Source organism: Sesamum indicum, linkage group LG9 (genome assembly GCF_026168435.1).
Source record: "Sesamum indicum cultivar Baizhima isolate 11 linkage group LG9, ASM2616843v1, whole genome shotgun sequence".
Classification (NCBI taxonomy): Eukaryota; Viridiplantae; Streptophyta; class Magnoliopsida; order Lamiales; family Pedaliaceae; genus Sesamum; species Sesamum indicum.
The window spans coordinates 9,530,402-9,546,242 of NC_142665.1; the positions used below are offsets into that span (position 1 = coordinate 9,530,402).

At 33.1% G+C, this 15,841-nt stretch overlaps 1 pseudogene; it reads right to left on the minus strand.

The window, feature by feature from the left end:
• Positions 1 to 798: 798 nt before the first annotated feature.
• Positions 799 to 2,130, minus strand: LOC148786872 (uncharacterized; annotated as a pseudogene).
• Between the last annotated feature and the right edge of the window lie 13,711 nt (positions 2,131 to 15,841).

Sequence of the window (15,841 nt, forward strand, 5' to 3'; positions counted from 1 at the left end):
GGGACATTAGAACAACAAAAAAGAAAAAACAAACTCAACAAAGGATTAGGTCCTAGACAAATTTAAAAGAAAAGGACTTAAACTCTTCAAGTCTTCCTTGAGGACTTTTGTTGATTAAGGATGACTTTTTTGCCTTCAAATTACGACACAAAAGCATGAGAAGGAGGTTGTTTTATCTTAAATCCTAGTCCAAGTGGATGAGTTGTAGCCAACAAATTAGGCCCCAAAGTCAATACTTGGCTATCTTGAGAAATCTCATTGTTTTTAGCATATAAGATTTCATCTTCTAACTAAAAATAGAATAAGGAGAGAAACTTAGTAAAGATACTTATTCAATTTAGGAGATATGACCTGTGTAACAAAATCCACTAAAGAAGATTGTGACGCGCTATCATCAACCTCGATTTCTTATAAAGGTGCAAACTCTTTCTTTAGCCCTTTTCACTGACAATCATTGTTACTACTGTCAATATCCTTCAAATTATGTGAAGAGCCTTTTCTTTTACTTGCATCCGCAACTACAACTTGAGGATTACACTTGGCAACAACAGAAGGAACACGCGTATGTGGAGAACTACTTTCGCCACCATCAACTTGCTTGTCACTATGCTTATTGCATTTGAGTGTAATTTTAGTTGATTTGTATTAGTAAATCATGCTAGATTGTCATCAAGAAAAGTCTTATAGATTTTAACCTGTCTACCTTGTTTTATAAGCTTTTGAAGAGAATTTTTTAGTCTTAGTAGGCAGACAGGGGAGCCAAGCTTTTGACAAAGACTTGGACAGAACGCACAAGCATCAATAACAATGTTCTTCTTCGAAAGAGGCTACACGTCTGTCATATTTAATGATTCCTGGTATGTCTTGATAATACCCAAATTGGCAGTCAAATCTATGAGGACTGTATGGCTCAATAATGAATTTTATCTTCTTCATGAAGTGTAAGATAACTCGATGAATTGCAATAAGGCAATTATATTAGAACTTTTTGACATGTCCATTGTCAACAAATTTTAAAGCCTCATTCTTTACATTCATGTTACAAGTCCAACAGACGAATTCGACCTTATGAATTCGCTTGCATGCTTCTCGTGGGTCATAATACTTTGCACCCCCTTTACTAGAAAATCTCATCATTTTCGGGCCACAGAACCTTTGGCAAACTGGATAGTGAGTCTTGAAGTAATGCGCTAGACACATAGAGAAAGTGGCTATGAAAAGAGGGACTTGTGCAAGCAAGTCTCAGCGAAGTTACCATAGTATTTAAACCCTCATAAATACTCACCAATACATGAATAATGAGGCTAACTCATCGGGTGCTCGCCATCATGGAAGACATCTTGAAGGTACTTGAACATATGGAGCTGACATCCTTACCAGGAAGAACAAATGCACAGAGCCAACAAGCTAAATATGCTGCTAAGTAGGTTATATCCTTGAGATTCCATTCAATGCTTAGACCAAAACTTAACTCATTTATCGATAGATACATGGAAGCACTGGTTACCATCATCGCTTTGAAGTAAGTGGTAAGTGTAAAGTACATACTTATTGGAACGAAAAATAAATCTATCTCCTTTCTCGTCAATCTTAGTAAGCTCTAGCGCATTTGGTATGATATTATCATAAAAGCAACCCGTTATGAAAAGTCCAGCAAGGTCATGTAAATCCCACAGTGAAATGGATAACTCTCTGACAGAAGTAAGTAAATTATTCGTAAGGTGGTAACATGCTTCACAAAATACCTTGACAATTTCAGAATTGTAATCATAAGTAAACATCAAAGTGTAAATGGCGTCGTAAACCTTTATGAAGTATAATTATCTTCGAAAAATGGCTAAGTACATCTTTAGCCCACTCCCAATATCCTTTGATGTAGAGGAACTCTCTAGTAAGCTAAGATCACCATCCCACTTTGCATCGCCATCAACGATGGAATTGCCCAAAGTTGGTAAAGGGACGATGTCATTTAATTGTTGATGACGAGGAAGCTCATGGCGGGTAGCTTGTAAATTTAGTGGTCTTGCTCAAGAAAACTTCTTGAGACCATTCATCCAAGAAGGAAGGCTTTGTTAATCTCGGCCATGAGTTCACATTTCTACCAACCAAGGGGGAGTAAACCACCAACATTGTATCTTTCTCTATAGGTTGATTGTGATCATCAAGGATGACAAGTAATGTTTGCTGGGAGGGATAAATTTATCTTTGAAGTAAACCATGTTGCAACCTATCAAAGCACAAAAATAAAAGATATACTTCATTGAGTTATTGATAAACACAAACACAAAAAAAATATATATATATTTAATTGAGTTAGAAAAAAATCAATGCAAATAAACTACATGTATTCAAACTCAATTAAAGAATTGCAGTCATTAAATTGCAACTTCAGTTTAGACCGTGGTACATCTAAATTTTTCTACCACACTTAAATTAATTCAAAGACTTGAAATGATATGATGGGCCTCATATATTAAGTATCTGTGACCCAAAGGAAAAATGCTGAGCACACCACTTTGTATTGGAAAAGATGATGTTTGCAAGGCCCACTTAGCCAATGTTTGCATGGCCCTATATGGTGAAAACAATAATTTCATCAAATTTGGAATGCGTGTCTATCAAAATGACTTCTCAAACTTGATATCTCTTGGAAAACCAATCTTGAGAAAAGAGATGAAGTCTAGTACCAAGCAAGTCATGAAACTCTTTGACAAATGTAATCAGTAGGATGAATAAACAAAACAAAATTATTATGTACCTTCTGCTCATGATTCCTATGTTGACAATTGAATTGAAATTCGAAGAGAAAAATATGAGCATAAAGCTTCTCATCGGCAGACAATATGAAACAAAAAATTCAAAAGAGCAGTAATACAAGCACTTTGTAGAATAGAAGAACAGGAGGACATAAAATGCCGGATAATCAGATTTAAACTTCTTATGTAGGCATCAGTTACATACGCTTAGTCTAAATAAACTTTGCAACTGTTATAGGGAAGATGTTCAAAGTTGAAATTTGCTGACTCTGTAAAAGAGTTGTAGAAGAAAATGGAGGCCAACTTCATTTTGTTTAAGCAAGTGGGCCGAGTATTGAGGTGGACTCTGGTTAGCTGAACATATTAAAATGACCTAATTCATAGAGTACACTAGTCATCAGCCCAAGTTTGACGCGGTCCAATATAAAAATGTCGAGAAGAAAATAAATTTAAAGCAAATTGATGATATTGTAGCCCGTTCAAATTTGATTCATATTTTCGCTACTCATTCACTTTGAAAATTACACTTTCAAGAACATATCTTTGAACAGATCTCCAGCCGATATTTGTAAACAGATTAATTTTGTGCCTAATTAAATAATGACATGTGGAAAATGATATATTAACTATCAATTATAATTCTTTTTTTTTTGTATTTTGAAATTTATGAAATTAATTCCAAGGGTAAATAGTCAACTTAATTGATATTTTAATATATATATATATATATATATTTATCAAATAAATAGCCGACAAGTGTCAAAATAAAGTGTGTCGGCCAGTTAAATAATGCTTCGCAGTCAAATATTTAAGCTAATCAAACTGCACCATGTGGTGCAACTGCATGTACGTTCCAATCAAATCAAAATAAATAAATTGATATTTATCGCTTTAAAATGTATAAATATTAAAAAGATAATGTCAAATTAACCAATCATGTCATACTAAATATTTGATGTATTTATCTCTTTAAATTAAATTATAAAGAGATAATACAAAAGGTGCCCAAATATATCACAAATCTACCTCTTTCGTACCTATATAAAGGGGTCCTTGAAGTTTACTGAACGAGGAGCGAAACAAGAGAAGAAGGCCAAATAGTTCTTTCTATGCAATTTCTTGAGTCTAAAAACATTCAAAGCGCTCAAGGTAGAGATAGAGTCGTTCATCGAAGGTACTTAACAAATTATAACATTTAATTTAGGATTACAGGCATTAAGTCCTCTAATTAACTTTATAGATATCCAAATATATCCTCAAGAAGATCCAAGTGGTAAATTTATTTTCAAATTTTCAAATCTCAAGTCAAGACTATATGTTTAATTCAGGATTGCAGGCACTCGAATTAATGTCATAGAAATTCAAGTTCAAATCCAAAAAAGATCTAAGTGAAGATTTACTCTTTGAATTTGTCAAATATTACTTTTAAAAAGAAGAATCAAGGGATAGAATAGAGATTGTACTTATTTTGATATTTTAATTTAAATATTTTGTTTGTAATAATTTATTTGTATTTTGATTTTCAAACACGATCAAATAAGCGTTCATACTTTTATAAAAATTTGATTGTATTTCCATTCAACTAAAACATACATTTTCAAAAGAACAAAGTGTTTTTTATTTATTTATTTAATTCTATATCACTTAGATATGAGGATCATCATATCCTCTCGGTATGCTTTCTAATAATGAGCCAAAGCATATTTATTAGAAAAAGTGGTTTAATTGTAAAGAGGTATAAAAAAATTTAATGAGATCATACCAAACAAAGTATTTTCATTAAAATTTCTTCATATTTCTATTAAAAAAAAATATACATTTTCAAATAGAACAATGTGTCTTTTTCTATACAAGTTAGGATCATCATATCCTTTTACGTGGTTTCTAATAATAATGATGTGGTGGTGATTTTGATGAAATAATAAAACGAAAATTTTACCCTCGACACAACACTCACTAGGTGAAATTAATTTTAGAGAGAGAATTTTTGAGAAATGATGTATTGAATGGTCAAATCAAATAAATAGTCACCTGGTGTAAAAAATAATATTTTGAGAATTTATATTGGTATTAGAAATTATGTAGTTTGGTAGGGCGTATGTGTTTCTTGTGTGGCTTGCATTTAAAAAATTATTTTTTTACCCTTGGAAATAAATGGATATTACCTATACATACATCAAATAAGTCCAAACATATTTATTAGAAAAGGTGATTTATTTGTAAAGAGGTGTTATAAAATTTGATAAAAACAAATTTAAATAAAATATTTTCATTTAAATTTTTTCGTATTTCCATTCAGCAGAAATATATATAGTAAAAAATAATATTAAAATATTTTATAAGATAATATTTTTTACAATATTTTGACTTAAATAATACTTTTTACAATATATTATAAAATATTAAACAAAATCATAAAAAAACTTTACTTTTCTAAGATCCAGCCTTTCTATTCAAGCAATTTTTTCACTATCAAAGTATTTGTTATATTTGTGACTAAAATTGGTTGGGGGGGGGGGGGGGGAGAGGGATGTGGGTTTGATGCATTGAGGGAGAGAGTGAGAGAGGGAGATGGAGACGTATAATGCATTGAGTTTGAGAGAGAGAGAGCGAAAGGAGTCCAGTCTGCGACTCGAATTTAATTTTTTTTCTTTTTAAAATGCTCAAGGCGTGGATTGGATCCATCGTAGTTCCAGTCCACGACTTGAATTCGTGGACTGGATCAACGACTCCTTTTTATTTAATTTAATTTTATATAAATTAATTATATAATTTTTTTTTTAACAACATATTAAACTCCAAAAAATCATAATATTAAAATTATATTAATTTAAAAAATACAATTAATTATATAAATATAATAGTGTATATTTTTTATACAATTCTAAAAAAATACAATGAACTATACAATTGCAAATGTCAAAAATGTCTACCCGTTCCACAATTGCGTCTGTTTCATTGACACCGAAATCTTCTTATTTCCTCGCCCACATTTTGCATTGGCTCATTTTGTGCCTCATTATCATCACCATCGGGATTAATGTCCAACTGACTTGATGTTGTTGCAGAACGAGCCTCCACATTATCACGATATGCACTAAATGATGAAAATAAAATTGATGAAATATTGTATTTTGGTGCATATGGTTGATTAATGCCTAGACGAAGGTCAAGATGTACTTGTGAAGAATAATCTTTTGTTTAGGTTGGCATATATGGAGCCGATTGAAACCAATCATCTTAAGGCGGTTAGGGTACCCGTGGATTCCATTGATGTACCGTCCATTAAGTATGCAAAATTTTATGATAAGAATGAAGGCAGACTTGATGTGGGAATGCTTTTAAAAAATAAAGAAACCTTAATCGAGGTGGTGAAAGACCACTCAATACGACATGCACGTCGCGAGTATTTTGTAAGTAAGAGTTTGAAGATCAAGTGGAAAGTGGTCTGTAAGCAGCGCAACCAAGTTTATATATATATGTATATTTGTATAAGCATAAGCATACATCATTAGTCGACTTACTCATACTTATTTTTTTCAGATATGTGGTGTAGATGGGAGCTGCGAGGGATCTTAAAACAGAAAAATTGGAAGGTGGACAATTACCAAATATGGGGGCGGGGGGAGGGACCATACATGTATATTGAATGTTATGTCCCTCGAACATGGTGAAATTCAATCCTGCATACGGAATAAAGCATGTCATTCAAACTGCAAAAGGCATAGTATAGTTTGAAGATGACACGTGAAATTATTTACGGCACATGGGAGAGCTCAGTTCGAAAGTTACCCAAATACATGGGAGCTCTCCAAAAATTTAATCCATCAACTATTGTTGAATGGAAACACAAAACCTTCCAATCGTCAACCGGTGCATATGTGCTAGGATACGTCTTCTGGGCGTTCAAAACCGTGTATCGAAGGGTTCCTACAATACTGTTGCAAACTTATCAGTGTAGATGAGACCCTTTTATACACAAAGGACAAGTACAAAATATTGATTGCTGCCATGAATGGAAATCAACAGGTACTTTTGCAATTGTCGATGAAGAATCGTATTAATCTTGGAAGTGGTTTCTTAGACAATTGAGCAGACATGTTATACGGAGGCGATGTGGGATGTGCCTTATTTCTGACCATCATTCTGGTATCATTAAAGAAGTACGTGAAAGTTTGAATTTTGTGCCACCTCACGGCGTGCACTAGTATTGCTTGAGGCGTGCGTGTTCTAATTTCAACAGTCGTTTAAAAAATATCATGTTGAATGATCTTTGTTAGAGAGTTGGCTCTGAATATCAAATCTGAAAATTCAATCGAATTATGGAAGAGATAAAGAGCCAAAAACTAGTTGCGTTTGAATTCTTAGACCAGATTAACAAGAAAATATGGACAGCATCTCATGATGGTGGATGGCGATGCGGTATTTTGACGACAAATATGTCAGAATGCATTAATGGAATATTGGAAGGGGCTCGCCGCCTACCATCGACAGCAACAGCTGAGATGACGCTTCAACGTACTGTCCATTATTTTCGTGAGGGATTAGCAAAAAGTAGTGTAATGTTAGCTAACAACCAACTGTGGACAGATTTTGCATACACGATGTTCACATGTTGGCAACAAAATTCTGTTGAGCATACCGTCACCAAATACCATAAGTTCCTATAGTCCGCCTCGGTTATTACAAGTCGTCAGAATAGACATGGACTCAATACGTATATTGTCAAAATTACGTACCGAGAATATCCGAGCTGCAAGTGGACTCAATTTGGTATCCCTTGCAATCAGTCTCAAAAGATATGCGTTGTATACATGATTAATGTTGCATCAATGGTGAAGAATTATTATGATTTAGTGGCTTATAGGAATACATATTGTAAGTCATTTGAACATGTGCATTTCGAAGATTATTTCGAGATGGATTGGGCGCAAATGCTTAAAAGCAACAAGTCCAATAAAGAGATTCTTCTATACAATCAAATGTGCTAGTACGGGGTTGTCAATAATAATCGTATAATTCATTGTATTTCTTTAGAATTGTTTCAAAAAAAAATATACACTATTGTATTTGTATTTAAAAATAATATTTTATTATATTATTCTTTAAAAAAAAAATTAGTAGTTTAAAATGTTGGGCAAAAAATTATCGAAGTATGTTACCTTTCTATTTTTGACCTTTATAAATTAAATGCTTTATTTTTTAAATATAAAGAGGTGAATAAATTATGTAAATATAAAGTACATTTGTTTTTGGAAAAATGCATAAATAACTTACTTTTATACGCAAAAGAGCCTCCATTTTATAATTAATATAGATATAGATAATTTGATATTATGTTTACTTTGTGTTAAATTAAAGCCGATAAGTGTGAGATTAACTAATGTTGTATTAACTTGTTTTTGTTGTATGTTATAACATATTAATTTATCAAAAGGTCCCATAATTGGACAAAATTTTATGTCACATCACCATATATTATTTTTTAGTAAGTTAATTACTATGATCTCTACTTTATTATTGGGCAAGAGTACTATTTTAGTATATCACATTTTTTTTATCTTGTAATTATTATATTTTTTTTAATATTTTATTTATTTAATTTATTAATTTTTCAACTTTTCACCGTTCCACTCTTCTGCACTCCCAAACTACTTTTCTTTACACTCAAATTATCCACTCTGTTCAATTTCCACCAGCTCTTTATAACTTTTTTTTTTATTTTAAATTTTTAAAAATATAATTAGCTTTTTATATCAGAAGGGGGGGGGGGGGGGGAGGGTGCTGGGGAAGCTTGGAAGACCACTAAATCTGTAAACAACACAAATAAAAATTATATATATCAGAAGCAAAGCAACTCGCAGGAAAAATTCAAAAAACATGAAATGGATCTCCAAAGGAAGAGTAGAATCTGACAAAAGCATTCACCAAAGCTTGGGTTCAGACGTCATTTGAGAAAATGTGTTTCAGACAAGACCTACTTACTTATCTGAAACAGAAGCAAATTTGTCTAAATATCTGCCATGCTATCAAGAATCTAAACCCCAATTTCATTTCTTGGCTGGGTTTTATCACCAACAATAACGAGTTGCAGGCAAGAGTCGGGGCCGAAACAAAAAGTACACACCCGCTTTTTAAGGTTTCGGTCGGAATTGAGTAATGAGGCCAGCCGGAATGTGGTGTTGTTTGAGAATGAATGGAAAAGAGTGAACTCTTTTTTGGAACCCCTTATGTGCTATCGTTATTGTAGGTAGTCCTTACAAGCATATAAAAAAAATTATTAATATAAAATTAAAAAATAAGTTTGTGAATAGACATAAATGTAGCGTGAGGCGAGATGAAAATAATGTGGGTTATGGTAAAAGATAAAAGAATCAATTAAAATTGTAAGTCTATTAAAAATATGAAAATTTATTAGGAAAACAAATATGGAGAATGTGAGAGAGAAACGTGGAATAGTGGGTTGAGAAAAAAAATTGTGATTGTGACATTATTAAAAAATATTGAAATTACTATTATGATAAGAAAAAAATTTAACGAAAGAAATGAATCAAGGGGTAAATTTTGGTATTTAAAAGTTGGTACGAGAAAAGAATATTCTTTTATAATAGTATGGATACGTGCAACTATTGAGGCTATAGTTATCATTATAAATACACTCCTTAGTCAGTAATGAAATTTTACACAAACAACACTAAGGATTCGTTTGATTCAACTAAAAAGAAAATGATAGTGAATGAGGGAGGGGGAGGGAAAGAATAATAATTTTTTTTCAAATTATTTGGTATGTTTAGAATAAAAGTAAGTTACAAAGACTTTCTCTTGTTAGATATGAAAAAAAATAAATTAGAAGAAAGAATTAATTTTTGTAATTTTACTGATTAACTCATTCTCTTTATTTTATATTAAAAAATAAACAAGTTAATATTACATAAAAATAATGGGTAAATTGCATAACAACCCCTGTGTTTTAGAAAAATAGCATGAAATCCCCTTGTGTTATGTTTATAGGAAAAAACCCACTATGTTATTTTCTAAAGAACATCAATTTAATAATTATGTATTATTGATTAATTTTTGTTTATTATTTAGTTTTGATATATTGAAGAAATTATATTTATTTATAAAGTATATTAACTAAATATTAGAATTCTAAATATATATAATTTTAAATTTTAAATTAATTAATAACAATACAAAATTTAATATACTAAAATTAACCTTTTTAAATTTAAATATTTATATGAATAAAATAATAAATGATTATAATAAGTATATATTACTAACTAAATTAAATTATTATTTAATTTAAATATGTTTTAATAAACTATATTTATTTATATAATATATTAATTATAATATCAAAATACTAAAAAAGTATATAAAACTACCATGTTTAAAGATAAAAAGTTAATAGTTCTTTTATTATTTTTAAATTTTTAAATTTTAAATTAATGTTTACTTAATTTTCAAATCCAGATTTGTTTCAAATCCAGCGTCGCAGCCTCGCCATGGATCTGGGTGATCGCCTTCTCGCCGTTGCCTCGCCAAATCGAGTGGCGACGGCGAGGTTCCCCCTGTGGGGGCAACGGCGTCATCGCCCCTTTTGCTTGCAAAGGGCAACAGCGAGGTCGCCTAAAAGTCTCAACGACGCCTTGTAATTTATATATAATATATAATTATATATATAGATATATAAATGTACATTGATATCTGTATAGTTTTTTATATTACATACAATTAAATTCAAAATTCAATAACTTTCAAGTTTGCCTCCAAGCCAACCTATAACACACATGCATATAATTTTCAACAATGATGAAATAAACATTCCATTATCTTCATCAGGGTGAGGAGTTTCAACTCCTTCTTAACTTGCTGCAACCTCCTTCAAATGACTTGGACTTTATGTATGGACCGGGCTTGATTTAATCAAATTAAATTAAGTTCAACCAAAGTCCATTGGATAATAATTAATTGAATTAATTTTAGCCCAAGTAAGTCTAGAGATTTATTTAATTCAATTAAATAAATCTGAGCCCAAACTCTAATTAATTGATCCAATTAATTAATTTTTGAGTCATCCATCAAATGAAATTGGACGTCAGTTCCCATCTTGGACCAGACAACTATGTTGAACACTTGAGATGCATTTACTCTATTGATCGATAAAAGAAACAATTTCCTAGTCGATCAATCGCTATGGTTATAGACTTAGAGAGTCTAAACTATTTCAAAGCGCATAGGAATATATCCATCATATACTGATAGGGGATGGATTCTATCTTGAAATCCATCATCCTCAATATATAATCCGACTACACTAGAAAAGATTTATAATGACCACATTGAAGATATAGTCATTATATGCATGTAACTGCCATGATGCCTCAAGTCCAAGGAGTAATCTTGTACCATCGGAGTCGAGAATTCAAGTTATATCGATCAAGCCTCCAAGACTTCCATAGGATGATTCTCGCGAGTCAGTTCAATCACGTAACAACCTTGTCAACTAATCTATTAAAATTACATAGACGTCCCATATTTGTCTTCGATGAAACACGAGACTCATCCAATGAATGCAATACTTAGTGCAAGGCTCTATAGGAATCTCGATGCCCAGTCTCAAGGTTCTCGACTTGAAACGTTTCAGATCAACCCTCAGAAGTTGGTTTCACAGCTGCCATTTTAATAGGTATGTGGGCATTTTTTGTGACATTAAACCCCATTCAATGTAAATAGTAAGCACAACAAGCACATGGTGCCACAGATGAATGCTTATTACATTCATCAAGATAATATTACATTCATAAAGATTGCAAAATGATTCCCAAAAACCGCCAATCCAATTGGCTTTCAGGTCACCATTTCTAACAAGTACGGGAGTAGTCCTCAGATTTGAGGAATCACGGCTGTCACGTGCATGCGATGGCTGTATCTTTGATTTGTATGAGAGGTGATCATTCTCAGACATGATCATCATAAGCCTTGTCTAGTGCATTCAAAGTATGTAGCGAGAACGGTGAGCTCCAAGAAGAGGATCCGTCCCATGTTAAAACATGATAGAGGTATCTGCTCTGCACTTGGAGATGCATGAACGCTCTATAAAGTTGTGGTCACAGTCATTGGTCGAATAGGAAGAAGAGGTTCCTATGTTGAGCAATTTGGCATAACACAATCTCAAGTATTAAACATAGATGCCTAGTCCAGGATGGGAACCGACTCCCAGTTCCATGCCCTAAACTAAGGCCGGGAGACAATAGACGAAAGGACCATACCTGTATGGACTTAGAAGCCTAAAAGTTCACATGGATTTTTGTCTAGTCTGTAGTGCCATGGACCTTTGTTAGACGGCCACCCATAGTAATGGGCTTTCTTGGTCAAGGGTTGATCTAATTATTAATTAAATTAGATTGAATTAATAATAGTGTTGGACACTAGCCCAAGTTTAGCTGAAAGGTGAACCTAAAGAATCATACACAAATCACCGAGAAGGGACAAGGAATTAATTCCGTAAGTAATCGAATTACTTATATATGAGAAGGATCCATTGGATAGATAAACCCAATGATAAATTGATTGGATTAATTTATATTTGGCTTGCGCTTATTATTTAATAAGTTGGACTTATTATTTAATAAAAACTTATTGGATTCATATATTTAATTATATTAAATATATGATGGACTTAATAAGTGGACTTTAATTAAATTGAATTTAATTAATTGGGCCTGGTATTTTAATTAATTAAAATTGGCCTAAGCCCATTAATTATGTTTGTGAAAATGATTAGAAAAGAAAATTATTGACTAACAACTTTATTTTGGAAAATGCCATGTTAAATAAACCTAGACATGTTTTAATGCAACCATTCAAGTTATAAATATGTATATTAGTTATTAGGAATAACTAATAAATACAAAGCAAAGCAAGAAAATAATTTTCTCCTCCCAATATTCCACTCGGCTGAACCCCCCTCTTGTGCACACTTGGTGTGTTCTTCTCCTAAATTCTTTTCTAGCAAATTCAATTGAGGAATTTGAAGTTTCAATGTGGTGTGGACGCGACTTTAGAGGGTCTCTACATTGAGGCCTTGGGTGAACGAATCAAAAGAAGGAGGTTCGAAATAAATGAAGAAAAGGTAATTCTTGATTTACGTTTTTTGTTCCTCTTGTTTTACATTCTACCCCTAGTTCCGGTAATTTTATTGTTGTTTAATTTTATTAACTACATTGAACGCTCGAGAACTCCAAAGGTACATCCCTTAGAACTATTGTTTTATTGCGTTTTCATTTTAATTTACGCCCTTTATTTTTAACCACTTCTGCTTGCGCGTCCCGGGCCGATCCACTCGCACGTCGCAGTGCCCTTTCATGTTGTATCAGGATCCAGTTCAATGTAGGGGCTATGGTATTATGTGAATAAGCATGAGAACATGTTCTTTATTGCTTTTGAAGCATAATATGTTTTCTCTTATTCTTGGATACTTATATGAGAAAATTAATTTAATTAATTTTTGCAATTTTGTATGATTTAAGTATTTTATGAAAATTAGATTTTCTAATAAAATACTTATTTTAATTTTAGTTTAATGTGTGGAAATCAATAAAAAAAGGAGAAAAACTGGTATTGTACCAGTGCACTGTCGAGAGGCAGTGCACAGCGTGCGTAGGGAGGCAGTGTGCGCGCGCATGCTTGTAAGGGGCTAGCGCGAGTGTGCGTGACCGGTTGTGCGGCTGTTGCGCTGCTGCTGCTAACGGCTGACGATTGGGCCGTTTTTTGTCGTTCTTCAAAAACTTGGATTTTTTAATTTCTACATATTTTCTGAAAAATATTAATATTGTTGATTTAAATTTGAAGAAAATTAGATTTTTTCTAGAGTTAAATTGCTTTAATTGATTTGTTTTAATTGTGTGCATTGGATATACGAGGTTTAATCATCCATATGAGTTGCGAATTTTAAGTTTATTATATTCTGCATATAATTGTTTGTTAGGATATTGGATATCACGAAACTTTTGGGATGTTCATTTTCTTGTCTAGTATGATTAATTGTTATTATGTGCTAGAATGAATGTGAATGGATGATCACAGAGCCCTAGACCATATGTATGTCTTTTAATTTTTGTTGGGTGGGCCTGTGTACCCTTGTGATTTTATTTTGTCCTTCCTCCTTGTTTTTAGCCTTGGAATAATAAACCTTGCTATCTCTCTCCCTATGTACTCCCTGACTTTTGATCCAGATTTCTTATTCAATTATAATGAGAGTAGTATAGGACATTTTTTGTGAGATTTTTAATTTTGAGCAAGCCCATGGAGAAGAAGGCCTACGAAGGAGGAGGCCCATGGAGAAGGCGATCCATGGAGATATCACAATGCCCATCCATATATTGATGAATAATATTACTTCATAATAGCATAGGGGCCACCTTAGACAGACCTTAGACTCATTGCGAGCTCAGTACGTCACATAGGTTGAGTTCGTGATCATCCACTAGGGGTATACTCAATTTCATTGCATGTGATGCGTTTATTTAAATGCTTTATATATTTGATATTTATGCATGCAATGTTTACACATGATGAGGTCTCGGTCTAAACTCAAAATAACTTTCACTTGGTTGGACTAAGTTGGATATTAAGCCCATAATGGAGTTAGATCAAAATGGTTTTGATCTGTCCAAGCCTTCCATCCACAGCAATGTGGTGACGAAGCTACTGATACCCAAGTATGGTCTCACGAGTCGTGGCACAGTTGGGATATAGTCATCATATGCATGTGACTCCCATGATGCCTCAAGTCCAAGGACTAATCTTGTACTATCGGAGCCGAGAATTCAAGTTATACCGATCAAGCCTCCAAGGCTTCCATATGATGATTCTCGCGAGTCAGTTCAATCATGTAACAACCTTGTCAACTAATTCATTAAATTGCATAGACGTTCCATGTCTGTGTTGATAAAACACGAGACTCATCTAATGAATACAATACTTAGTGCAAGTCTCTATAGGAATCTCGATGCCCAGTCTCAAGGTCCTCCACTTGGAACGTTTCAGATCAACTCTCAGAAGTTGGTTTCATAGTTGCCATCTAATGCGCAGCCCAACTACATAGGTTATTCAATCGGTCAGTGGGCATTTTTTATGACATTACAACCCGTTCAACGTAAATAGTAAGCACAACAAACACATGGTGCCATAGATGAATGCTTATTACATTCATCAAAATAATATTACATTTATAAAGATTGCAAAATGGTTCCCAAAACTACCAATCCAATTGGCTTTCTGGTCACCATTTTCTAACAAGTACGGGAGTAGTCCACATATTTGAGGATTACGGCAGTCACGTGCATGCGATGACTGTATCTTTGATTTGTATGAGAGGTGATCATGTCTCAGACATGATCATCATAAGCCTTGTCTAGTGCATTCAAAGTATGTAGAGAGGACGATGAGCTCCAAGAAGAGGATTCGTCTCTTGATAAAACATGACAGAGGTATCTGCTTTGCACTTGGAGATGCGTCAACGCTCTATAAAGTTGTGGCCACAGTCATTGGTCGAATAGGAAGAAGAGGTTCCTATGATGAGCAATTTGGCATAACGCAATCTCAAGTATTAAGCACAGACACCTAGTCTAGGATGGAACCGACTCCCAATTTCATGCCCTAGACTAAGGTCGGGAGACCGGTAGACAAAAAGATCGTACTCGTATGGACTCGAGAGCCTAAAAGTTCACATGGATTTGCCTAGTCTCTAGTGCCATGTACCTTTGCTAGACGGCCACTCGTAGTTATGGGCTTTCTTGATCTGGTCAAGGGTTGATCAAGAATTATTAATTTAATTAGATTGAATTAATAATAGTATTCGACACTAGCCTAAGTCTAGCTGAAAGATGAACCTAAAGAGTCACACACAAATCACTATGAAGGGACAAGGGATTAATTCAGTAAGTAATTGAATTATTTATATATGAGAGGGATTCATTGGATGGATAAGCCCAATGATAAATTGATTGGATTAATTTATATTGGGCTTGCCCTTATTATTTAATAAGTTGGACTTATTATTTAATAAAAGCTTA